Source organism: Pan paniscus, chromosome 10, assembly GCF_029289425.2.
Source record: "Pan paniscus chromosome 10, NHGRI_mPanPan1-v2.0_pri, whole genome shotgun sequence".
NCBI classification, from domain to species: domain Eukaryota; kingdom Metazoa; phylum Chordata; class Mammalia; order Primates; family Hominidae; genus Pan; species Pan paniscus.
In genome coordinates, this window is record NC_073259.2 from 118156260 (window position 1) to 118182429 (window position 26170).

General features: G+C 46.5%; 1 protein-coding gene across 1 annotated transcript in view; it reads left to right on the top strand.

Moving 5' to 3' along the window:
• Positions 1-26170, top strand: part of IFT81 (intraflagellar transport 81) — a 151964-nt gene that overhangs the window by 9824 nt on the left and 115970 nt on the right. The window contains exon 3 of the mRNA XM_055096120.2: positions 13874-14066. The gene's annotated coding sequence lies outside the window, so the exon portion shown is untranslated. The remainder of the gene's footprint in view (positions 1-13873; positions 14067-26170) is intronic.

Below are 26170 nucleotides of genomic sequence, written 5' to 3' on the forward strand. Positions count from 1 at the left end.
CCTGCCCAGTTCTTTGCCTTCCTTTACAACTCCACCTACCACTTAGCTTCTCTGATTAAGTGAAAGTTGAATAATTATACTTCTTTCCCCAAAACACATCTCTGAAATCCCAAACATCCCTGAGGTTGCGATCTGTGAAGAAAGGTCTCTGATTGACTAATTTTCATTAAGGAAATTCAATGAGATGACTAATCATAAGCACCATGCCTGGCACCTAATAATGTTTAGTGAACTGAAGCTATTAATTAACAATGATATGTCATTAATAATAATAAAATAGTAATAGGATATAAGCTCTTAGAAGACAAGGACAGTGGCTACTCTATGCCCAGGTTCAGTAATCCAATATTCAAATATTTAATTATAGCAGAGATTGATAGGCTTTTCTGCCATGCCCAACTTCCCCCTCTAGCTCAACCTGAAATCAACAGACCTTCATATCCATAGCTGTGGCTTATTGTACCAGGGTGAACATCTGCCCAGGAGAGCCAGACTATTGGCTGGCCAGTGGTCAATTGGGACCTCTCTATTGAGAATATGAGCCAGGCACAGTGGCTCATGCCTGCAATCCCAGCACTTTTGGGAGGCCAAGGCAGGAGGATCTCTTGAGTCCAGGAGTTCAAGACCAGCCTGGGCAGCACAGCAAGACCCCATCTCTAAAAAAATAAAATAAAGAAGATTTTAAATTAGCCAGGCATGGTAGTGTGTGCTTGTAGCCCAGCTACTTGGGAGGCTGAGGTCGGAAGATTGCTTGAGCCAGGAGTTTATTTGCAGAGACGAGGTTATCCTATGTTGCCCAGGCTGGTCTCAAACTCCTGGGCTCAAGCAATGCTCCCACCTTGGCCTCCCAGAGTGGTGGGAAAGCAAACATGAGCCACCACGCCCAGCCCCAGCTCTGCCATCTATATGGTGTTACCCTCATCAGCATGGTCCTAAGTGGTTCCCACCAGAACTCAATTCTAAACAGAAGGCTGGAAGAAAAAGGAAAGGAGAAAGAAAGGGCATGTTCCTCCCTTGAAGGGCATGATCTATCACTGCCACTTGCTGGTCATTGGCCGGAGCTTAGTCATGCAGTCACACCTACCTGCAGTAGAAGGTGGGAAATGCAGTCCTTATTCTGTTGACCATGTTCCCCACCGAAAATCAGGACAACCAAATTGAGGACAACCAAGAATTCCTGCCACCAGTACAAATGAAACAGTCCTCTGACCTGGAGCTGAATGACTAGCGTGTCCTACACGTGGAAGGAACTCTGGGTTCCCAGGGGATCTGGGCGGCTATGAAACGTATAACATAGCTCAGCCAGGAAAAAGCTCCCAGAAGAGAATTTATTTGTCTGGGAAGGTACAGGCAAAAAATGACCATTCTGCATTTTTCCGGGGGAAAGAGGCCCAACCAACCTCATGTGGTTTGTTCTGTCCAGCTTGGCACTGACAGAGGCTGGTGGGGGCTAGGGGAGGGACTGAAAGTTCAGGGTCTCAGGTATGAACTATTGCTCTGACCAGGTGCTAGGTTATGTCCTGTGGGAATGTGCTGGGTCCCTAGATGACCTCAGAGGTCACTGATTTCACAAGATCCACAAACAATTCAATATTCAAATATTTAACTGTAGCAGAGATGGATAGATTTTTTTCTGCCATGGCCAACCTCCCCCTCTAGCTCAACCTGAACGCAACAGACCTTCATATCTATAGCTGTGGCTTAGTGGACCAGGGTGGACAGGGTGGATCAGCCTTCCCTGATCCACCAGCTGAAAGAGAGTCATGCTCTCCTCTGAGGCTCCACCATACCTGGAATAGACATCTCTTGGTAGCACCATGCTTCCTATGTTTTCAGTTGATATGGCTTAGGTCAAGCTGTCCCCATCCACAAGTCCCAGGGGTGGGTCCAGGACACAGTCCTAGACAATCAAAGCATATTTTCTCCTGGCTACTGTGCTTTGTTCAAGAGCAGGCACATGATTCAGGTTGGTCTAATATGAGTCTTGGAATTTTGGCTAAAATCATTGAAAAAGTGGTGCTCTTTGAGCTGGAGTTGCTAAGCTGGCAGGTTATGTGCCTAAAGCTCTTGGTGGCCATCATGCCAGCAGGGAATGAAGTTGACTTAGAGGAAACCAGAGGGAAATGATGGAGGGATTTCTGATGACATCATTTGAACACCCTGATCAAGCCATACCTGCAACCTCGACTAGATTTAGGTACCGGTAACCTCCCTTTATTGCTTAAACCAATTGGAGCAGGCATGCCTATCACTTTTTCACTTTTGACCAAAAGTCTTGGCTAACCTAGCATCTATGTGTCCTTTCATAACATAGCTTCTCACTTTGTAGCTGATGTTGCAATTATTCCTGAGCACATTTCATGGATCCTCTTTGGCTATGAGAAATTTTTTTTTTTTTGAGACGGAGTCTCACTCTGTTGCCTAGGCTGGAATGCAGTGGTGTGATCTCAGGTCACTGCAACCTCTGCCTTCCGGGTTCAAGCGATTCTCCTGCCTCAGCCTCCCAAGTAGCTGGGACTACAGGTGCATGCCACCACGCCTGGCTAATTTTTATATTTTTGTAGAGACAGGGTTTCACCACGTTGGCCAAGCTGGTCTCAAACTCCTGACCTCAAGTGATCTGTCTGCCTCAGCCTCCCAAAGTGCTGGGAGTACAGGCATGAGCCACCATGCCCAGCTGACTATGAGATCTTGAAACCAGAATTCCTCCTAGGTGCCAGCCACAACTCAGATGTTTGGGGAATACTTGGTGAATGAGTGGATAGATCGATGGATGGATGGATGGATGGACTGATGGATGGCAATAATTAAGATAATACATGTTCCTCCAGAACGTCAGGTCCCCAAATTGCAGCCTATGCTTCTCCAGGCCTTTCTCAGAATCTTTGCCCCATCCTTGTGTTCATTCATCCAGGCAATACATGTTTATTGATCACTATGATGTGTGAGGCTCTGTTCCAGGGAATGTGTGGTGCAGTGGTGCAGAGCCTGTGCTCTGGAGTCATATGGACCTGGATTTGAACCCCATCTCTGCCGCTTAATCTTCATGTGACCCTGGACAACTTGCTTAACATCTCTGAACCTTGATTTCTTCATATATAAAATGAGCGTTAGTGGTATTTTCTCCGTAGACTTGTTGTGAGAATAACCAAGATAAAATGACCACTTACTATGTGCCCTTTACAAATGTTAGCTGTAATTATGCTCTTGCCTTCCAATTTAACTAGCTAGATAGGTAGGCAAGTAGGGGGAGGGAGGGAGAGAGAGAGAGAGGAAACAGCAAACATAAATGCGTTTTTTTCTCTGTCTGATAATTTGTGGAAGATATACTTGTCTAGACCAGTGATTCTCAACTAGGGGTGACTGTGTGCCCCAAAGACGTTTGGCAATGTCTGGAGACATTTTAGTTGTCATGACTGAGGGAGTGCTCCTGGCATCTACAGCCAGAGTTGCTGCTAAAATATAGGACAATCCCCGTGACAAAGAAATGTCTGGTCCCAGTATGCACAGTGGCTGGGACAGGCATAGTGGCTCATACCTGTAATCCCAGCACTTTAGGAGGCCGAGGCAGGAGGATTGCTTGAGCCCAGGAGTTCAAAACCAGCTTAGGCAATATGGGGAGACCCTATCTCTACAGAAAATACAAAAAAATTAGCCGGGCATGGTGGTGTGTGCCTGTAGTCACAGCTACTTGAGAGGCTGAGGTGGGAAGATAGCTTCAGCCCAGGAGGTTGAGGCTGCAGTGAGCCATGATCGTGTACTGCACTCCAGCCTGGGCCATAGAGTGAAACCCTGTCTCAAAAACAACAAAAACAAACAAAAAACAAAACAAAACAAAAGTCCACAGTGCCTAGGCTGAGAAATCCTGGTCTATAATGCGTTGACATCTTTGAAATCAAGTACCACAGTCCAAGGTACATAGTAGGTGCTCAGTGAATGTTTGACAACCACATGAATGAATGAACGAATCAATCAATCAATCACAGAATGAATGAATCACCGAATGAATGAATGATTATATAGTTCATTTGTCGTTTGGCTGAGTGCCTGGGACCGGGCTGCATCTGAGCAGCTGTTCAGTAAATGGTTATTGACAAGTTCCTGTAAACATCCCCCTCCGAAGCAGTTGGGGAGCAAGATCCTGGCGGGTGAACACCCAACCTCACAGCTATGGTTCCAGGTCATGATAAATTGCTGTGGGAAGCCACAGAGCAGACAGCTCATCACACATTGTGATGGATTCATTGTCTTCTCTTGTGGCCCCCTTTATCTCAAACTCTCAGCAGAGAAGGATATAAAGAGGCTGAGCTGAGCGAGAGCCTGTGGATGCTGCTCTTCAGGAAAAGGAGGGGAAAATCAGCCCAGACTGGGGATCATCATTAACAGGAGCCGGTTAGAATTAGAGATGGGGGTGCGGATGGTGGTGGGACTTTCTTCATCCCCACACCCTATCTAATTCATTTATTCAACAAATATTTATTGAGTACCAGAGACTCTTTGGGGATATGTGAATTAATAAAACAGACAAAACCCCTACCCTGTTGGAATTTATATTTTAAAGAAGCAGGATGAACAATGGACACATAAGTCGGACATACTGTATATGAGGAGCCCTGTACACTAGGAGAAAAATCAGGCAGGGAGGGAAGATAAGGCGTGTTTGGGGTTGAGCTTTTCCATTGAGGTGAAATTCACATAACATGAAATTAACCATTTAAAAGTGAACAATTTGCTGGTGCGGGGGCTCAGGCCTATAATCCCAGTACTTTGGGAGGCTGGGACGGGAGGATTGCTTGATCCCACGAGTTGGAAACCAGCTGGGCAACATGACAAGACACCATCTCTATTTTTGTTACTGTTTGTTTGTCTGTTTGTTTTGAGACCAAGTCTCACTCTGTTACCCAGGCTGGAGTACAGGCGTGATCTCAGCTCACTGCAACCTTTACCTCCTGGATTCAAGTGATTCTCGTGCCTCAGCCTCCCGAGTAGCTGGGACTACAGGCATGAGCCACCACACTCGGCTAATTTTTGTATTTTTTTAGTAGAGACAGAGTTTCACCAGAGTTCAAGTCCAGGCTGGTCTCCAACTCCTGACCTCAGGTGATCCACCTGCCTCGGCCTCCCAAAGTGTTGGGATTACAGATGTGCGCCACCGTGCCTGGCCTCTATTTTTTTTTTAAGTGAACAATTTAGTGGCATTTAGTTCATTCACAATGTTGTGCAACCACTATCTCTGTCTAGTTCCAGAACATTCTCATCGTCCCAGAAGGAAACCCCATACCCATTAAGGAGTCCCTCTCCATTCCCCCTTCCTCCAGCCCCTGGTAACCACCAGTTTTCTTTCTCTGTATGGATTTGTCTGTTTTTGGATATTTCACATAAATGGCATCATACACTATGTGGCCTTCTGTCACTAGCTCCTTTCACAAGAAGCTCACCTTGTTTTCAAGATTCATTCATGTTGTAGCATGTGCCTTTCATTCCTTTTTATGGCTGAACAAAATTGAATTGCATGGATAGACCACATTTTGTTAATTCATTCATCTGTTTAGGGACATCTGAGTTGTTTCCATCTTTGGCTATTGTGAATAGTGCTACTATGAACATTCAGGTTACAAGTATCTGTTTGAGGCTGGGTGCAGTGGCTCATGCCTGTAGTCCCAGCACTTTGGGAGGCTGAGATGGATGGATCACTTGAGGTCAGGAGTTCGAGACTAGCCTGGCCAACACAGTGAAACTCCATCTCTACTAAAAATTAAAAAATAAAAATAAAAAAGCTTGTGTTTGAATCCCTGTTTCCAATTCTTTTGGGTAAAAACCTAAGAGTGGAACTGCTGTGTCATATGGTAATTCTATGTTTAACTTTTTGAGGGATGGCCAAACTGTTTTCTACAGCAGCAGCATCATTTTACATTCCTATCAGTGATATACAAAGGCTCCAATGTCTTTATCTTCTCACCAATACTTGTTATTTTTGAGAGAGAGTCTCGCTCTGTCACCCAGGCTGGAGTGCAGTGGTGCGATCTCAGCTCACTGCAACCTCCACCTCCCGGATTCAAGTGATTATCGTGTCTCCTGAGTAGCTGGGATTACAGGGACCTGCCAACACGCCCAGCTACTTTTTGTATTTTTAGTAGAGACCAGGTTTCGCCATGTTGGCCAGGCTGTCTTGAACTCCTGACCTCAGGTGATCTGCCCACCTTGGCCTCCCAAAGTGCTGGGATTACAGGCGTGAGCCACCGCGTCTGGCCTCTATTTTAAAACTAATAATCGACCTAGTGAAATGAAGTCGTATGTCATGTGGTTTTGGTTGGCGTTTCCCTAATACAAATTATTATGTGGTAAGCATCTTTTCATGTGGTCATTGGCCATGTGTATATCTTCTTAGATAAATGTCTATTCAAGTCCTTTGCTCACGTGTGACTTGGGTTGTCTTTTTGTCATTGAGTTAGAAGCATGGGGTTTTATTTATTTATTTATTTATTTATTTATTTATTTATTATTTTTGAAACAGAGTCTCACTCTTGTCGCCCAGGCTGGAGTGCAGTGGCGCGACCTCGGCTAACTGTAACCTCCACCTCCCGGGTTCAAGTGATTCTCCTGCCTCAGCCTCCTGAGTAGCTGGGATTACAGGCGCCTGCCACCACAGCTGGCTAATTTTTGTACTTTTAGTAGAGACAGGGTTTCACCATGTTGGCCAGGCTGGTCTCGAACTCCTGACTTCAGGTGATCCACCCACCTTGGCCTCCCAAAGTGCTCCCAAATTACAGGCTTGAGCCACTGTGCCCGGCCTTATTTATTTATTTTTTGAGACAAGGTCTCACTCTATCACCCAGGCTGGAGTGCAGTGGCACAATCATGGCTCACTGCAGCCTCAACCTCCTTGGCTCAAGCAATCCTCCCACCTCAGTCTCTTGTGTAACTGGGACCACAAGCATGTACCACCACACCAGGCTAATTTTTGTATTTTCTATAGAGCCCAGGTTTTATCATGTTGCCCAGGCTGGTCTCAAACTCCTGGTCTCAAGTGTTCTTCCTGCCTCAGCCTCCCAAAGTGCTAGGATTAATAGTTGTGAGCCATGATGCCCAGCCTAAACTTTTAAATAGGTTGATCAGAAAAGATCTCCCTAAGATGATGACTTTTAAGTGAAGACCTTAAGAAGGTGAGAGGGTGAGCCAAGGAGATAACTGGGAAGAGCATTCCAGGCAGAGAGGACAGCAAATACAAAGATCCTGAGGCAAATCACTTTCATTTGTCTGTAACTCTGTTTTCCTGTCTGCAAATGGGGAGAAATGAAGCATCCCATCAAATGGTGGCAAATTATCAACACCTGGGCTCGCCCACTGCTCTTGCTCTTAAGCAAGATACTTAATGAATGTCTCAGAGCTTCAGTTTGCTCACCTGTAAAATGGTGATAATAACTGTACCAATCTCACAGTGTTGTCAGGAGAATTAAAAGACATATGCTTTGCCAGGGCCTGGCACACAGTAATGTTCACAAATGTAGGGTTTGAACCCAGACTAGGAGGACTTCCAGTCCTGAGGGGTGATCATAGCTCACTGCAGCCTCGACTCCCCAGGCTCAGTGATCCTCCCACCTCAGCCTCTCAAGTAGCTGGGACTACAGGGCATCTGCCACCATGCCCAGCTAATTTTTGTATTTTTTGTAGAGACAAGTTTCACCATGTTTCCTAGGCTGGTCTCAAACTCTTAGGGTCAAGTGATGTGCCTGCCTTGGCCTCCCAAAGTGCTAGGATTACAGGCATCAGCCACCATGCCTGGCCCCTCTTTTCTTTTTTTCAGACGGAGTTTCGTTCTTGTTACCCAGACTGGAGTGCAATGGTGCGATCTCGACTCACCACTACCTCCACCTCCTGGGTTCAAGCGATTGTGCTGCCTCAACCTCCCGAGTAGCTGGGATTACAGGCATGTGCCACGATGCCTGGCTAATTTTGTATTTTCAGTAGAGACTGGGTTTCTCCATGTTGGTCAGGCTGGTCTCGAACTCCCGGCCTCAGGTGATATGCCCGCCTCAACCTCCCAAAGTGCTGGGATTACAGGCCTGAGCCACTGCGCCCAGCTTTGCTTCGCTTCTCCCCTCCCATTCCCTCCCCTGCTCCTCTCCCCTCCCTTTCCTCTTCCTTTCCTCTTTCTTTTCTTTTCTTTTGAGTTAGAGTCTCACTCTGTTGCCCAGGCTGGAATGCAGTGGCACAATCATGGCTCACTGCAGCCTTGAACTCATGTGCTCAAGCGATCCTCCTGCCTCAGCCTCCCAAGTTGGGATTACAGGCATGAGCCACTGCACTTGGCTCAGTTCCCCTCATTTCTGTGAGAGAGTCTAAAGGGTTTCATGGTGGGGAAGCCTGTGGTCCATCCTGACTGCCTCCCTATGTTTTCCCCTATCTATGTTTTTAAAAGCATAATTTAACCAGCCTGGCCAACACGGTGAAACCCCATCTCTACTAAAAATGCAAAAAATTAGCCAGGTGTAGTGGCGGGCACCTGTAATCCCAGCTACTCAGGAGGCTGAGACAGAAGAGGTTCAAGTGAGCCGAGATTGCACCATTGCACTCCAGCCTGGGCAACAAGAGAGAAACTCCATCTCAAAAAAAAAAAAAAAAAAAAAAAAGCATAATTACTTAGATTCTAACATCAAGCAGGGAGATTAGAGTCTGAATCCCAGCTTTCACCGAATGACCTTGGGCAAATGTCTTAACCTCTTTGAACTCATTTCTTCATCTGTTCCTCAATATTGTGGACAGGATTCAAGATCATATTGTGTCAATAGGAGAATTAACAGAGATAACGCAAGTGAGTATCACCAGCACGTGACAGGTGCTCAAAAAAAAAGTATTCCTGGTCAGACACGGTGGCTCACGACTGTAATCCCAGCACTTTGGGAGGCCGAGGCGGGTGGATCATCTGAGGTCAGAAGTTCAAGACCAGCCTGACCAACATGGAGAAACCCCGTCTCTACTAAAAATACAAAATTAGCCGGGGTGGTGGCGCATGCCTGTAATCCCAGCTATTCAGGGAGGCTGAGGCAGGAGAATCGCTTGAACCCGGGAGGCGGAGGTTGCAGTGAGCCGAGATCATGCCATTGCACTGCAGCCTGGGCAACAAGGGTGAAACTCCATCTCAAAAAAAAAAGTCTTCCCGCCACTATGGCTTCATTGTGTGTCTGCCCAGCAAATACGATTCGGGGCAATCAAAAAACACAAGATTATTTTAAATAGATCATCTTCAACACAAATTACCACAGTGTTTTGCTTTGTTTTGTTTTTTGGTGGCGAATAGATTGTGGGCCTTGGGGGGCGTCTCCAGTGAGTGCTCAGATCCCAGCTTCTGTGCTTTATTGGCTGTTGGACCTCCGGCAAATGTCTTAACCTGTCTGAGCTTTAGTTTCCTGGCCTAACTTACAAAGTAGTTGTAAGAATCCAAGATAATTTTCGTAAAGCACCTAGCACCCAAGAGGACTTTGGGCCTTATGGGGCCGCAGGTAGTTATCCAGCTATGAAAAAAAGGACAAAAGGCCAGGCACAGTGGCTCATGCCAGTAATTCCAGCACTTTGGGAGACCGAGGCGGGTGGATCACTTGAGGTCAGGAGTTCGAGACCAGCCTGGCCAACATGGCAAAAACCCGTCTCTACTAAAAATACAAAAATTAACCAGGCATGGTGGCACACGCCTGTAATCCCAGCTACTCTGGAGGCTGAGGCAGAATAACTTGAACCCAGGAGGCGGAGGTTGCAGTGAGCTGATATCACGCCACTGCACTCCAGCCTGGGCGACACAGCAAGACTCTGTCTCAAAAAAAAAAAAAAAAAAAAAAAAAGGACAAGAAACCCGAGCAGTTTGGGTGGCAAAGGAAGACCAGGAGAGAGAAATTCCAATCAGGCTATTTAGAAACGCCATGCAGAGCTGGGCACAGTGGCTCACACTTGTAATCCCAACACTTTGGGAGGCTGAGGCGGGCAAATCACAAGGTCAGGAGTTCAATTCCAGCCTGGCCAATATGGTGAAACCCCATCTCTACTAAAAATACAAAAATTAGCCAGGCATGGTGGCGGACGCCTGTAATCCCAGCTACTCGGGAGGCTGAGGCAGGAGAATTGCTGTGTTTAAGCTACCTGGGAGCTACCTGGGAGGCAGAGGTTGCAGTGCGCCGAGATCATGCCACTGCACGCCAGCCTGGGCAACAGAGCAAGACTCTGTCTCAAAAAAAAAAAAAAGAAAAGAAAAGAAAAGAAAGAAATGCTGTGCAGAGCCTAGTGAGAGTGAAATCAAAATCAACGAGTTTCCAGCCTTATTTTTCTCCCTCTAGAAAGAGCTAGGGATCAGGAATCTCAAATTTGGACTTCACTTTGTCCAAAGCTAACTCTGAGCCCTTGAGCAAATCTCTTCCCCTCTCTGTGCCTCAGTTTTCCAGGAATCCCTTTGTAAAGACCCTTTCCTCCCTGAAACCATGGTGGTACTGCTACTGACCAGCAGAGGGCAGTGATGCACCAACATTCTCTATGGATCTGCGTTGCTTTTGTCTGGCCTTGGACAAGAACATTTAAATAATTAGTTAGTGGTCTGTGTCACTCTTTTTCAAAGAGCCTTATTTTATCCTCAGCGCATAGTCAGAACAAGGTCTTGCCACAGTGCACAGATGAAGAAGTAGAGCCTCAGAAGCATAAGAAACTCAACCGGTAATTTTGGTCACACCACATCCTAAATTTAGACTATCAGAATGGTATGAACACATTGCTGTATGTCTGGGCTGCATGGCATCGATAATCCATTACCTGCTTTATGGTTCATGAAGCACTTTCTGATCCTCAATATCAGAATTCTCATCTTATTCTCCTCCAGTTTACAGGTGAGCAAACAGTGGCCTCTAGAGGTTATGTCATTTGGCTTAGCATTTTCTTGTTCTTTTTTTTCTCCAGGTGTTTTTTTGTTTGTTTGATTGTTTGTTTGTTTTGAGACAGAGTCTTGCTCTGACACCTAGGCTGGAGTGCAGTGGCGCAATCTCGGCTCAGTGCAACCTCCACCTCCTGGGTTCAAGCGATTCTCATGCCTCAGCCTCCCGAGTAGGTGGGACTACAGGCAAGAGCCACCACGCCTGGCTAATTTTTGTATTTTTAGTAGAGACAAGGTTTCACCATGTTGGCCAGGCTGGTCTCAAACTCCTGACATCAGTTGATACACCTGCCTCAGCCTTCCAAAATGCTGGGATTACAGGCGTGAGCCACCAAGCCCCTCCTCTTCAGGTTTTATTTATTTATTTTAGCAACAGGGTCTCACTATGTTGCCCAGGCTGGCCTCAAACTCCTGGCTTCAAGTGATCCTCCCACCTTGGCCTCCCAAGTAACTGGGATTTACAGCAGTGAGCCACTGCACCCGGCACTAGCATATTCACAATCAGCTCCATCTTACAGACTGGTTGACTCCCAGAAATACTAGCTTAACAACAACAGAACCTGGCGTTCTGCAGTTTTTATGTGATGAAATGTAGTGAGTGAGTTCTCATCCAAATATTGCTCCTTGTTTTGGAAACGGAATTAAGCCCCTTTCCCTGTCTCAGCAGCCACACCATTATTAGCAATCCCATAGGAAACTGGAATAGCTTTACATAGACAGTGGTTCTCAAAAAGGACTATCAAATGACACACCTGTCCCCAACTCCAGATTCTGATATCCACACCCCAAACATCCAATCACTGGTTTTGATGGTCTTTTGATGTTGTTGTTTGTTTGTTGTTATAGTTTTTGTTTTTGTTTTGAGATGGAGTCTCGCTCTGTCGCCCAGGCTGGAGTGCAGTGGCACGATCTCAGCTCACTGAAACCTCCACCTCCCAGATTCAAGTGATTCTTCTGCCTCAGCCTCCCGAGTAGCTGGACTACAGGCGTGCACTACCATAAATTTTTTTTTTTAGACAGAATTTTGCTCGTGTCACCCAGGCTAGAGTGCAGTGGCACGATCTCAGCTCACTGCAACCTCCGCCTCCCAGGTTCAAGAGATTCTCCTGCCTCAGCCTCCCGAGTAGCTGGGATTACAGGCGCCCGCCACCATGCCTGGCTAATTTTTGTATTTTTAGTAGAGACAGGGGTTTCACCATATTGGCCAGGCTGGTCTGGAACTCCTGACCTCAGGTGATCTTCCCACCGCGGCCTCCCAAAGTACTGGGATTACAGGTGTGAGCCACCGCGCTCGGCCTTGTTTGTTGTTTTGATCTGTTTGTGTGTGCTATGTCATCAACAGACTCCTGGGTTGGATAAGATGCCGTAACAGAAAAGTGCAACTCAAATTAGCTTAAACACGTAAACATTAGGAAAATTTCCACCTCACCTAACAAGTAAACTGCAAGGTAGCAAAGGTAGCTACTAAACAACAGCAGCAGCTTCTCTCCATTTTTTCACCTTCATCACGATGGGCAAAAGTGCCCTTTAGTGTGAGTCCCCCTCATGGATACAAGATGGCAACTGCATTCCCAAGCATGGCAGCCACAAGGGGGCAACACCCAAAGGAAGATAAAAGGCCTCTTCCCTGTGTCTCTTTATAAAAGGAACTACCCACCCCAGCTGATTTGCTCTCACATCTCATTGGCCAGAAATGGATCACGTGGCCCTGCCTAAACCAATCACTAGCCAGGGAATGAGATTGACATGAAGGCTTAGGCCTCTGGATCTCAACCAGCGGTGATTTTATCCTGGAGGGGACATTTGGTACTGTCTGCTCACATTTTTGATTGCCACAACTGAGGGCAGGATACTACTAGCACCTACTGAGTAGAGGCCAGGGATGCTGCTAAAATCTTACGATGCAGGACAGCCCCACAGCAAAGAATTATTTGGCCTTTTAAAAAAGAGTTTTTCTTTCTCTTCTTAGGTATAGACTACCACGTAAACTGTGATTTGAAATATTGCTACTACTTGGCTGTCCGTACATCAGATTTTCACTTAAGTGGATTCCTCTGTAGTATTTCTCCTCTTCCTTCTCCTTGAATCTCCCCAGTCTTTCCTTTTATAAAGTTGTTGAACCAATATCCTATTTAAAATTGTGTTTTGGGGGTAGCTGTCTTTATTACTGTCACTGTCTTATAAAACCAGAGATGACATATTTGTAAACAGAGCTTGAGAAATGAACGAGGCCCAGTGGAAGCCGAAAATTTGATGAGATTAGATTTTTTGTGAGACAGGGGTCTCGCTATGTTGCCCAGGCTGGTCTTGAACTCCTGGCTTCAAGCAATCCTTTTACCTTGGCCTTCCAAAGTGCTGGGAATCCTTGCGTGAGCCACTGCACCTGGCCTTACCTGGCCTAAAATGTCAGCAGTGTTGAAGGTGAGAAACCCTGGCATAGACCGATTCACTAGAGGATTCTTTCTCTACTGCAGGGCTTGGGGCTGGTATCTGCCCTCCATGAAGCACATAACTACAAGGAGGAGGGAGGACACCACACAAAATTGAGGTTCAGAGAATCTGAAAGAAGAACTTGGCGGGGGCTGGCTTTTGGGAAGGGGACCAAAAGTCTCTGAAGCCCTGATGCTGTGAATTTAGCTCCCAGCAGGCTCTAAGGAGCTCTGACACTGTGTGCCCTGCTGCTGGGAGTTAGGAATAGCACAGAATCAACACTTGGCCCTTGCCCTCACATTGCTTATAGGCCAGCTGTTTAAGCCAGACTGGCATTACTTCCTTTTTGCTATTATCGTTTATAGTGTTTCTTCATGGTAGAAAATACAGAAAGGAATACGGAAACAAAGCCAGAATCGCTCATACTCCTACAACTCAGAGAGAGCCACACTAACATTTTGTTTCCTTTCAAATTTGGTACTGTTTTCTAATTATCGCAATTCACACAAATTATCTCCTCATTGTTTCATTCAGTCCACAGCTATAGAGCTGAGTGCTGGTGTGTGCGGTTCAGATTCTCACTGCACTGAGAGTACCCAGAAGAACAAGTTCACTGGAGTTCAGAGCAGTTAGATGTGGGAGACTTGACTTGGGCAACCTGAATGGAGAAAGAGGGAATAAGGATGGCTTCCACAGAGCAGAAGGGCCTGCACCAGGAAGATTGCAGGTATTGTAGATATCTGGTTCTTTGACTTATTCAGCATTCATTCCTCACTTCTTTTTTTTCCTTTTTCTTTTTCTATTTTTTTTTTTTTTAAGATGGAGTCTCGCTCTGTCACCCAGGCTTGAGTGCAGTGGTGAGATCTCGTTTTACTGCAACCTCCACCTCCGGGGTTCAAGTGATTCTCGTGCCTCAGCCTCCCGAGTAGCTGGGAAGGCGCGCGCCACCAGGCCCGGCTAATTTTTGAATTTTTAGTAGAGACGGGGTTTCACCATATTGGCCAGGCTGGTCTTGAACTCCTGACCTCAGGTGACCCGCCCACTTCGGCCTCCGAAAGTGCTGGGATTAAAGGCGTGAGGTACCGTTCCGGCCTCATTCCCCACTTCTGAGAAGAGCACCTGGCTTTCCTTTGGAGGAGTCATTCCTTCCCCACCATCAGCCCTCAGCTCCTGCTTGGGTGCAGCTAACCCTACCCCTCGGTTCCGGGTGGTCACATGACCCAACTCTGGTCAATCCCTCCCACCAGTGATTGGCTCACAGCTGGGCACATGACTAGATCAGGCCAATCAAGACCAAGGAGACTCTTCCATCTGTGGGGCCTGCCTAGAAAGGGAAGCTCTCTCTCCCTTGGATTTGGAGCTATAAGGATGAAGCCTGGAGCTGCTGGTGGCTGCTTTTCTATCAGGAGCAGAGATAGGATACTGGGAAATAAAGCCAACACGGTAAAGGGAATAGCTGAGAGATGGAGGAAGTGTGACCACCCTGAGGGAAACCTTGGAGCTTCTCCAGCCAGTTGTATTGAAGTCCATGGCTTCTACGGATTTCCAGTTACGTAATCGAATCAATTGCCTTTTTTGGCTTAAGCCAGTTTCAGTTAACTTTCTGTCTTTTGCAACTGAAAGTTCAGACGTACTGTTTCCTAGAGTAATGGAAAAAATGGACTCAGAGGCAAGAAGGACTTTGCTCTGACATTAACCAGCTGTGTCCTTGGGTAAAATCACTTCATCTTCCAGATTCAATTCTCTAGAATGAAGGAAATAATACGTTCCTCTTGGGTGGCTGGAAGAATTGAATGACCTCCTGTGGCTGGCAGTGCTTTGTGAACGTGAAGGGAAATATAAATGCAAGGAGTTCTTATAAATGGCAGGGATAATTTTAGGAAAGAGGTTTCAGACGAGCTTAAAAGGATGGCGGGCTCCAAGGTAAACTCAGATGCTGTAGCAACCAGGTGGTGATGGAAGCCCGTGAAGTGGTGGCAGGTATAAGGAAGATCAGGGGCCTTTCTGGTCTACTCTTTCCTTTTCTCTTTGATACATTTGTGAGACAAAGGAATATTACTGTAAGAAAAATGGCAGCACAAACGTGATGATCACCATCAACTGACACTGGCTTTAGGATCAGAGACAATAGGGAGTGGTGGGGACTGTGGCAGACTGGACGGTGCATGTCCCATTGTAAGCAAGCAGGCTTCCTCAGCTCCAGCCAATCTATGCCACACAGTATGGCCAGATTTGCTAATTTTTCTTTTCTTTCTTTTTTTAATAGAAAAGTGGGAAATATCTTTTAATGTTTGAGTATTTTCTTAAAATTTTCCTTTTTTTTTTTTCTTTTTGAGGCAGAATCTTCCTCTGTTGCCCAGGCTGGAGTGCAGTGCCATGATCTCACCTCACTGCAACCTCTGCCTCCTGGGTTCAAGCGATTCTCCTGCCTCAGCCTCCCAAGTAGCTGGGACCACAGGCACACGCCACCACACCTGGCTAATTTTTTTGTGTTTTTGGTAGAGACGGGGTTTCACCATATTGGCCAGTCTGGGCTCAAACTCCTGACCTCAAGTGATCTGCCCGCCTTGGCCTCCCAAAGTACAAGGATTACAGGTGTGAGCTACCACACCTGGCCAGATTTAACATTTTTTTGACTTAACACAATAATATAATAAAGGAATATGGCTCCCTTATTAACATAAATATAGTTTTAAAATATTCTTTTCATGAAGTTAACTGTGTTTATTTAGCCATTTTCTTAGCTTTTGCCATCATGGTTCTTGGAGAATTTTTTCTGTAATTGCTGCAGTGAGCTTGGAGATCACAGATGTATATAATTTAAATATTACTTCCTCAGGTTTATTCTTAGAAGTAGTATTACCAAATCAAAAGTTCTCAACATTTCTCAGGGTACTGCAATTTTTACATTGCATATCAAAACTGTTGTTACTGAAATCTGCATTCCTTTCATCAGTTCACAGAAATTTGCAATCACAGACATCTTTAGATCTATGTCCAGCTGCGTTCATTTCACAAATTCAGAAATGAAGCCTAAAGATCTGAACCCAGAAGCCAGACCTCCAGACTGCCAGTTTCCTCCCCCATCCACTCTGATTTATTAAGCAGTTAGGCTGGCCCTTCCCGACCCTTCCTACACAGTGGCAGAGCTTTTGCTCCTCTACCCACTGGAATCTACACTGGTCCCAGCCCCTCATTCAACTCCCGTGGGACGCCAAGCAATACGGAGTTCAGAGTTTGAGAAGCACGGAAATCTCCTGAACCCCACCACGAGTCCACACTAGGCTGTGAGTCTACCACAGGGTCTCAAACCAGAAAGTGGAAAAAGTAATTTTTCAAGGCAGCCTGGAAATCCAGATTTTTATGTAAAATGCCTCAATTTTATTTATTTATTTTATTTTATTATTATTTTTTGAGATAGAGTCTCTCTCTGTCGCCCAGGCTAGAATGCAATGGCACAATCTCGGCTCACTACAACCTCCACCTCCCAGGTTCAAGTGATTTTCCTGCCTCAGCCACCCAAGTAGCTGGGACTACAGGCACATACCACCATGCCCTGCTAATTTTTATAATTTTAGAAGAGATGAAGTTTTACCATATTGTTCAGGCTGGTCTCGAACTCCTGACCTCAGGTGATCCACCCACCCTGGCCTCCCAAAGTGCTGGGATTACAGGCGTGAACCACTGCACCTGGCCAGAGACAGGGTTTCACCATGTTGGCCAGGCTGATCTTGAACTCCTGACCTCAGGTGATCTGCCTGCCTTGGCCTCCCAAAAATGCCTCGATTTTAAACGTTGGTTCTTTTTAAAAATACTCTATGAGCAAAGTACAGCTTATCTATCTAATTTAGCTAGTTTGTGGTCCCCTGTGTAGGTGCAGAGATGGATCTTGGGAGAATGAGAGGGTTGCTGGCAGGGAGATGTCCTTACAAAAAACAAGAAACAAGGCAGAGGGTTCACATCCTCTTCTGAAAACAAATGTGTAGCAATTCCATAAACTTTCCTATACATTAAATCCTCACATCAACCCTGTGAGTTAGGGCAGGTTAACTCCATCATGCAAATGGCGAAACCAAGGCCGAGACACCAGCTAACCGGTAGCCCTTCAAGTCTGTGCTCTTTACTTCCTCACTGATGGAACTCAAGTCAGAGCTGACTTTGAAGATCACTAAGAAGCTCAAGACAATGCAAGGAAAATGAACACTTTTGCTTAAAGAAGGCCAACCTGGCTTTGTTCCCCACTGCACCACTGGTAGTCTCCTAAAAAGTGCACCACTTTTTAGTCTCCTTGCCTTAAGGTGAATGTAACCAATGGGCACCACTTTGATGATGTAGCAGCCATGTAGTGCACTGCTTGCATCTCCCTCTAGAGAGTCTGCACGGCCGGGTGTAGTGGCTCATGACTATAATCCCAGCACTTTGGGAGGCTGAAATCACTTGAGGATCACTTAAGGTCAGGAGATCGAGACCAGCCTGGCCAACATGATGAAACCCTGGCTCTACTAAAAAATACAAAAATTAGCCAGGCGTGGTGGCATGCGTCTGTGGTCCCAGCTACTCAGGAGGCTGAGGCATGAGAATCACTTGAACCCAGGAGGTTGAGGCTGCAGTGAGCTGTGATCATGTCACTGCATTCCAGCCTGAGTGACAGAGTGAGACCTTGTCTTAAAAAAGAGAGAGAGTCTGCACGGAGAGCACAGTTGACTCACAGTCTTCATTCCCATTCCTCTGGATCCACCAAGTTCACGCCAAGGCCATATTTCCTCAGATGGCTCCTAGCCAATGACAGCACAGCGGGGGTGGTAGCACAGCCCCACTGCTGCTGACCTGAGATTCATCCTACCAGTGACTTTGTTCAGGAAGCCCTCATCAGTCCAGCCAAAACTTTCTGAGACCCGCATTGCTGTCTGCAGCTCCTCCTACTCACTCTTTCCTTCCCCATCTCTTTCCCCAGGTGTTAGCCCAGTATCCCAGTCTGAAGACATCCGCCCTTTATCTTTCACAGGGATTCCCTTGATAAATCCCCTGCAAGTCTGAGCCTGTCCTGGCATCTGCTTCCCAGAGGATCCAAATTAACACAGATAACTTCCATTTTGTAGGATGAGATAATGAAGTCTACAACCATCCAAACTCAAAATCATCTGTTGTCAAGGAAATACAGTTTCACATTGCAGTGGTAAGGACCATGGGCTTTGGGTAGACCAGGGTGCGAGTCCTACCCACCAGCGGTATGACCTTTAGGAAATGTCTTAGCCCGCCCTGACCCTCTATTTCTTCATCCGTGGAATCAGTGATTCTTAACTGGGAACAATTTTGTTTCCTCCGGGACAGTTTGCAATGTCTGGAGACTTTTTTGGTTGTCACAACTAGGGGGAGGGGAATGGTTGCAGCTGGCACCTAGTTGGGTAGAAGGCCAGGGACACTGCTAAATATCCTACAATGCACAGAGCAGCCCCTCCATGACAAAGATTATCCAGCCCAAAATATCCATAGTGCAGAGGTTGGAAAACTCTGTGTTAAATGGGGATGATAATAGTAAGCTAACTCAAAGAACTATTATGAGGACTCAATGGGATCATGTGTTCAATATCCCTCGCCTTCCTTGTAAACTCCACAAGGGCAGGAACCAGATGATGTAGATCAATGTTCTGTATCATCAATGACTGGATCATAGAAGGCGCAAAGTAAATTATTAATTGTTGAAATATTTATCAAATGAGTGCAAATCAACAAATGCTAATTGTCATCATCATCGTCACCATTGCCATCTTTCCAGCCCCTGGCTCAGTGCCTGAGGCGTAACAAGTCCTCAATCTTTGTTGAATGAATGCATGAGAAATGAAGGATTATTTACTCATTAACTACTAATCTGTGTGCTTTGGAGAGATATTGGAAACTCTTGAGAAATAGGCCTGGCCTTTTCCTTTTTATTTGCAACGAGGAATTTTGTTCGTCAAATAAATGACCTTAAAGGATTGAGACCGCTGCCAAGCCACAGAATCGGAGTCGAGAGGCCTGACTCAGAGTCACGGAGAGGTTAGGACACACATCTTGCAGGGCTTAGGCAAAAAAGGAAAATGGGCCAGGCTTTGTGCGAACTTGCTGTGAAACAAGAGCTGTTTTCAGGGCTCAGGGACACGCTCTGTCCCATGTTTAATTTCTTCCATCTGTCTGGTATCTGACCTCTGCTGCCCTTTAAGCCATTGCCACATATTGTCTGCACACGTTCCCATATAAGGTGATCTCTCTCTCTCTCTTTCTCTTCCCTCTCCTCTCCTCTCTCTCGCCCCTTCTCTCTCTCTCTCTCTCTCTTTTCCTCTCCCTCTCTCCGGGTAGCAACACTGACTTCCTCCACCCTGTTCACCCTCTCTCTGCCTTCCCTGGCAGACTCTGCTGTGAGGATGGATGGCTGGAGAGCAGGAAGGGGCAGGGGGCTGCCAAGGAATGTAACAGGTTTATTTTTGTTCAGGCTGCATTCTTTGCCCAGCCTGCACGCCCCAGCCACTTGGGAATGTCACATGCCGATAAGACAGTGGGGGTGACTGGGATCTGTGGCTCAAATCTGCAACACCCCAGGTGTGAGCCATCGTCACAGAGTCGGGGAACTAAGGGTGGGAGGGGCAGGGACTCTGAGGTCATGGGACTCACCTCTTCCCACTGCCCTGTGTCTGACTCCTAGAAAGACAAGTTTGGTCCTTCAGGGAAACAATTGCAGAAATTGAGATCCATAACCACCTAAGCCCATCTCTGGGCAAAATTCAACATCTACAGGAGAGTGGAGAAGAGCCAGGTGTCAGGGTGAAATTAACAGCTGTGTGACCTTGGGCAAGTTGCCTGACGTCTCTGACTCTCAGTTTCCTTCTTTGTCAAAATAGTATCAGTGAATCTGTTCTCTACTATATGGTGAAAATACACTCGCTGAGGGCAGGTATTATTGTCTATTTTGTTTCCTGTTGTTTCACCATCACCTCAAATAGTGCCTGGCACACAGTAGGTGCTCAAATATATGTTGAGTAAATTAAATGAGATAATGTTTTAAGTGCTCAGCACCCAAGAAATAAGAGCTGATTCAACAACACCCTACTCAATGACCACAGATATTTATTAAGCACCTCTTAACAGCCAGACCCTATTAGGTGCTGAGGACACAGGACTAATAGGACAGACAAGGCCCCTGCCCTCAGAGAACTTACATTTGAATGGCAGAGATCTATAATAAAATAAGCTAAGGTCAGAGAGTACTAAGGGCTATGAAAGAAATTTTTTTTTTTGAGACAGAGTTTCACTCTTGTTGCCCAGGCTGGAGTGTAATGGCGTGATCTCTGGCTCACTGCAACCTCCGCCTCCTGGGTTCAAGCAATTCTCCTGCCTCAGCCTCCCGAGCAGCTGGGATTACAGGCATGTGCCACCACACCCGGCTAATTTTGTATTTTTAGTAGAGACGGGGTTTCTCCATGTTGGTCAGGGTGGTCTTGAACTCCCAACCTCAGGTGATCCGCACGCCTTGGCCTCCCAAAGTGCTGGGATTACAGGCGTGAGCCACCGCCCTCGGCTGAAATAAATTTTTTAAAGGATATAGAAGTGTGTTTTTCCAGCCTTTTGACTATGACTCACAGCAAGAGATATGTTTATCATGTGAACCAATGTGCACACATGCATGTTTATTAAAAGGGAAAAAACAACTGTGGTGGACTGTCTGCACCAACATCTGCCAACAACTTCTCCCATTCATAGAATGCACATGTTGCTCCCCCATCAAGAGGCGGAGTTAAGGCTGGGCGTGGTGGCTCATGCCTATAATCCCAGCACTTTGGGAGGCTGAGGAGGGTGGATTACTTGAGGTTAGGAATTTGAGACCAGCCTGGCCAACATGGTGAAAGCCCTGTCTCTACTAAAAATACAAAAATTAGCCAGGTGTGGTGGCACATGCTTGTAATCCCAGCTACCTGGGAGGCTGAGGCAGGAGAATCTCTTGAACCTGGGAGGTAGAAGTTGCAGTGAGCTGAAATTGCACTACTGTACTCCAGCCTGGCTGACAGAGCAAGACTCCATCTCAGAAAGAAAAAGAAAAAGAAGTGGAGTCAAGACCCAGTGCAGAGGCTCACACCTATAAACCGAGCGGGAGGCCAAGGCTGGAGGATTGCTTGAGGCCAGGAGTTTGATACCCACCTGAGTAACATAGTGAACCTCCATCTCTACAAAAAAAAAAAAAAAGAGGTGGAGCCAGCTTCCCCTTCCCTGTTTTTGTTATTTGTTTGTTTTAGAGACAGAGTCTCAGTCACTCAGGCTGGAGTGCAGTGGTATGATCAAACTCATTGAAGCCTTGAACTCCTAGGCTCAAGTGATCCTCCTGAAACTGGCCCAACACTCCCATACACTGTTCTTTTGGATAAACATAGACATTGACCCTTCTGCTATTAAAGCTGTATTTGTTTTATCTGAGGACCTTCAGGCCTCTCAAAAACAAGTACTGAAGCACTGAAACTCACCAGATCAGGGCATCAGATGCCTTCCTGCCCCTCCCTAGTTCTTGTTTTCCCGCATGTTGTTACATTTCTTCCCCGCTATATAAACTCCTAATTTTAGTAGGCCAGGGAGTTGGATTTGAGACTGAGCTCCCATCACTTCAGCCGCAGCACCCAATTAAAGCCTTCTTCCTTGGCAATACTTGTCCTGTCAGTGATTGGCTTTCTGTGTGGCAAGCAGCAGGACCTAGTCTGAACCCCTGGTGTTTCGGTAACACTCCTGCCTCAGCCTCCCGAGTAGGTAGGACTACAGGCATGCAGCACCACGCCAGCTGATTTTTTCATTTTTTTGTAGAGTTGGGGTCTCACTATGTTGAGTTCAAACTCCTGGGCTCAAGCTGTCCTCCTGCCTCAGCTTCCCAAGGTACTGGGACTATAGGCATGAGCCACCACACCCAGCCTCTCCCTTCCCTTAAATCTGGGTGGCTCTTGTGATTTGCTTTGGGCAATAGGATGCAGCGGAAACAACTTTGTGCCTTTTCTGGGCTTCAGCCTTAAGGGGACTGGCAGCTTCCACTTTTGTGCTCTTTGTACCCAGAACCATGAAAGGAAGCTCAGGTCAGACAACTGAATGATGAGAGGCCACAGCAGAAGGAGAGCTTCCATGTGAAGAAGTGGCCACCAACACTAACATCCAGATCCAAGAGGGATGCCACCTTGGATGTTCTAGCTCCACACGGACCTCCAGCTGGATTCAGCCGTATGAGTGATCCCAGCAGATACCACATGGAGCAGAACCGCCCAGCTGAGCCCAGCTAACCCACAGACTTGTGGGAAAAAACGGTTGCATATCAATAAATTTGGAGTGGTTTATTAAGAAGCAAAAAATAGGCTGGGCGTGGTGGCTCATGCCTGTAATCCCAGCATTTTAGGAGGCCGAGGCAGGCAGATCATTTGAAGTCAGGAGTTCCAGACCAGCCTGGACAACATGGCGAAACCCCCATCTCTACTAAAAATACAAAAAAGTTAGCTGGGCATGGTGGCTTGTGCCTGTAATCCCAGCTACTCGGGAGGTTGAGGCAGGAGACTCGCTGAACCAGGGAGGTGGAGGCTGCAGTGATCTGAGATTGCACCACTGCACTCCAGCCTGGGCCACAGAGGGAAACTCCGTCTCAAAAAAAAAAAAAAAGTAAAAAAATTTCTGACCAGTAATATTTACCCTTATCCTTGTGTGATATTTTCTGTTTTATTTCATTTCATTTTTTAAAATGTTAATTGAGATCCACTAAATTGATTTCCATTCCCTCTAATAGGCCATGACCAACAGTCTGAAGAGCACAGTGATGGAGGGTGACTGGTGGGTTGGTTACTTTAAGTAAGAGGAACAGAAAAGACCTTGCTGGCTGGGCATGGTGTCCCATGCCTATAATCCCAGAGCTTTGGGAGGCCAAGGCAGGAGGATCATTTGAGCCCAAGAGTTTGAGACTAGCCTGGGCAACATAGCGGGACCATGTTTCTACAAAAAATTAAAAATTAGCTGGGCATGGTGGTGGGTGTAGTCTCAGCTACTCAGGAGGTTGAGGAGGATCACTTGAGTCCAGGAGGTCGAGGCTGCTGTGAGCCATGATCATGCCACTGCACTCCAGCTTGGACGAGACCCTGTCTCAAAAAAAAAAAAAAGAAAGAAAGAAAGAAAGAAGGAAAGAAAAGGGAGGAAAGAGAGAGAGGAAGGAAGGAAGGAAGGGAAGGACGGGAAGGAAGGGAATTTTTTTTTCCAAAAAAAAAAATATAATTGAGATGAGAGTCACATAACATAAAACCAACCATTTTAAAAGGAACAATTCCATGGTAATTAGTACATTAACATATATCGTACAACCACCTCTGTCTATTTCCAGAACATTTTCATCACCTCAAAAGGAAATGCTTTTTTTTTTTTTTTTTTTTTTTTTGAGACAGAGTGTTGCTCTGTCACCCAGGCTGGAGTGCAGTAGTGCGATCTGGGCTCACTGTAACCTCCACCTCCTGGGTTCAAGCGATTCTTCTGCCTCAGCCTCCCACGTAGCTGGGATTATGGGCCTGCACCACCGCACCTGGCTATTTTTTTGTACTTTTAGTAGAGACAGGGTTTTGCCATGTTGGCCAGGTTGGTCTTGAACTCCTGACCTCAAGTGATCTGCCCACCTTGGCCTCCCAAAATGCTGGGATTACAGGTGTGAGCCACTGTGCCCGGCCTCAAAAGGAAATTCTGTACCGATTAAGCACTTGCTTTGCATTCTCCCCTCTGCCTGGCCCCTGGCAACCACCAGTCCACATTCTGTCTCTAGGGATTTGCCTATTCTGAGTATTTCATATAACAGGAGTCATACAACAGGTGGCCTTTTGCATTTGGCTTGTTTTGCTCAGCACCATGTTTTTGAGGTTCATATATGCTATAGCATGGACCAGTACTTCATTTCTTTTTATGGCTGAATAATATTCTACTGTATGTATATACCACAGTTTGCTTATTCATTCACCCATTTGCCCATCATTTTGAGTCGATCATTTCATCTGTAGCACTCTCATAGACCTCGATTTGACGTCATCAGCCCCAGGAGGATGAGGTGGTCTTGGCAACATGAAAGACAAAGCCAGTTTGTGCCTTGCTGCTCTTGTCCCCTCCCACCAAACTTCTCCTGCATGATTCTCAGCTTCCTAATAGCCCAAAATGCAGCTCCACTGCCGGTTACCCTTAAATACTCCCCCTGAATTCTATAAATACACCAAACATTCAGCTGGGAAAAAAAGAAACTTGAAAGGCATCTGAAATGAAAATACACTTTTTTTCCCAGCATTGGCCAAGTGTTTTCTCTCCATCTTCCCCCTCTTTGATTTTGGGATAAGCGCTTGGATTTCAAACCATTAGCTATACCTGGGTGTGAGAAGAGCTTCCTTGGCAAAGCCCTTGTAGGCACAGAAGTCCAGGCACTGTGTTGATGTGGTCCCTCCCACACAGAAAATCCCTGTGCCTCCCACCTCAGCAGCCTGATTTATGGTTCTTTCGGTCTCTGCTGGGCCAGTTTGGAGCCAGTTTAGGAGGTTGATGAAAATGGCTTTGGAATCAGGCAGACCTATGTTTGAATCTTGGCTCAGCCAGCTACCAGCTCTGCGACCTTGGGCCTCTGTTAACTCTCTAGGTCTCAATTTCCTTAATCATAAAGTGGAAAAAAATAATACTGTGGCTGGGTGCGGTGGCTCACGCCTATAATCCCAGCCTCTTGGGAGGCCAAGGCGGGAGAATTGCTTGAGCCCAGGAGTTCAAGACCAGCTTGGGCAACGTAGTGAGACCCTGTCTCTAAAGAAAAATGCAAAAATTAGCCAGGCATGGTGGTTCTCGCTTGTAGTCCCAGCTACTCAGGAGGCTGAGGCAGGAGGATCTCTTGAGCCCAGGAGGTTGAGGCTGCAGTGAGCCATGATCACACCACTGCACTCCAGCCTGGGTGACAAAGTGAGACTGTCTAAAAAAAGAAAAACAAAAAACTGTCCTTGCAGACTTGTTGTGAAGATTAAATGAGATTATGTAGGTGCAGGCAGTGTGCCGAAATGAAATTAGGCCTAACTCACATAATGCCTGGAACTTCAGCTAGAAGAGAGAAGGGCAGCTTGGAAGACATGGGGCTGGATTCACTGACCCCACAAGGCCTGACTGCCCATCATTTTGATTGTGTAATTTTATCTATAAAGTCAGTCTGCCCCTCTGGATCCACATTGCTGTGGACTAAATTAAAAACATTTTTTTTTGAGACAGAGTCTCACTCTGTCACCCAGGCTGGAGTGCAGTGGTGCAATCTTGGCTCATTGCAACCTCCATCTCCTGGGCTCAAGCGATTTTCATGCCTCAGCCTCCCAAGTAGCTGGGATTACAGGCACATGCCACCACACCCCGCTAATTTTTGTATTTTAGTAGAAACAGGGTTTCACCACGTTGGCCAGGCTGGTCTTGAACTCCTTACCTCAAGTGATCTGCCCACCTCAGCATCCCAAAGTTCTGGGATTACAGATGTGAGCCACTGCGCCCAGCCCCACTGTTGCCATCTTCCTCCCCCTCTTTGTCCAGGGAGGTGCATCTGCATGGACGACCTCAGGGGAGCTCCCTTTCCCTTTGGCTCTCTGTTGGGTTTAGCTAGTGAGGAGCCAAGCAAGAAGAGATCAGAGGATAGGACAGTGGGATTGGGACTGGCTGCGTCAGAGGCTCTTGTTAGGCAACTGTCTCTGTAGGGCTGATCTGTCAGGCTTTTAGTGTTTGTCCTCTTCTCTTCCTGCTTCAGGCTTAGGGGCAGCAATGGCTGCCTTTGGTGCTGGTCTCTTGGTTTCCCTAAATGCT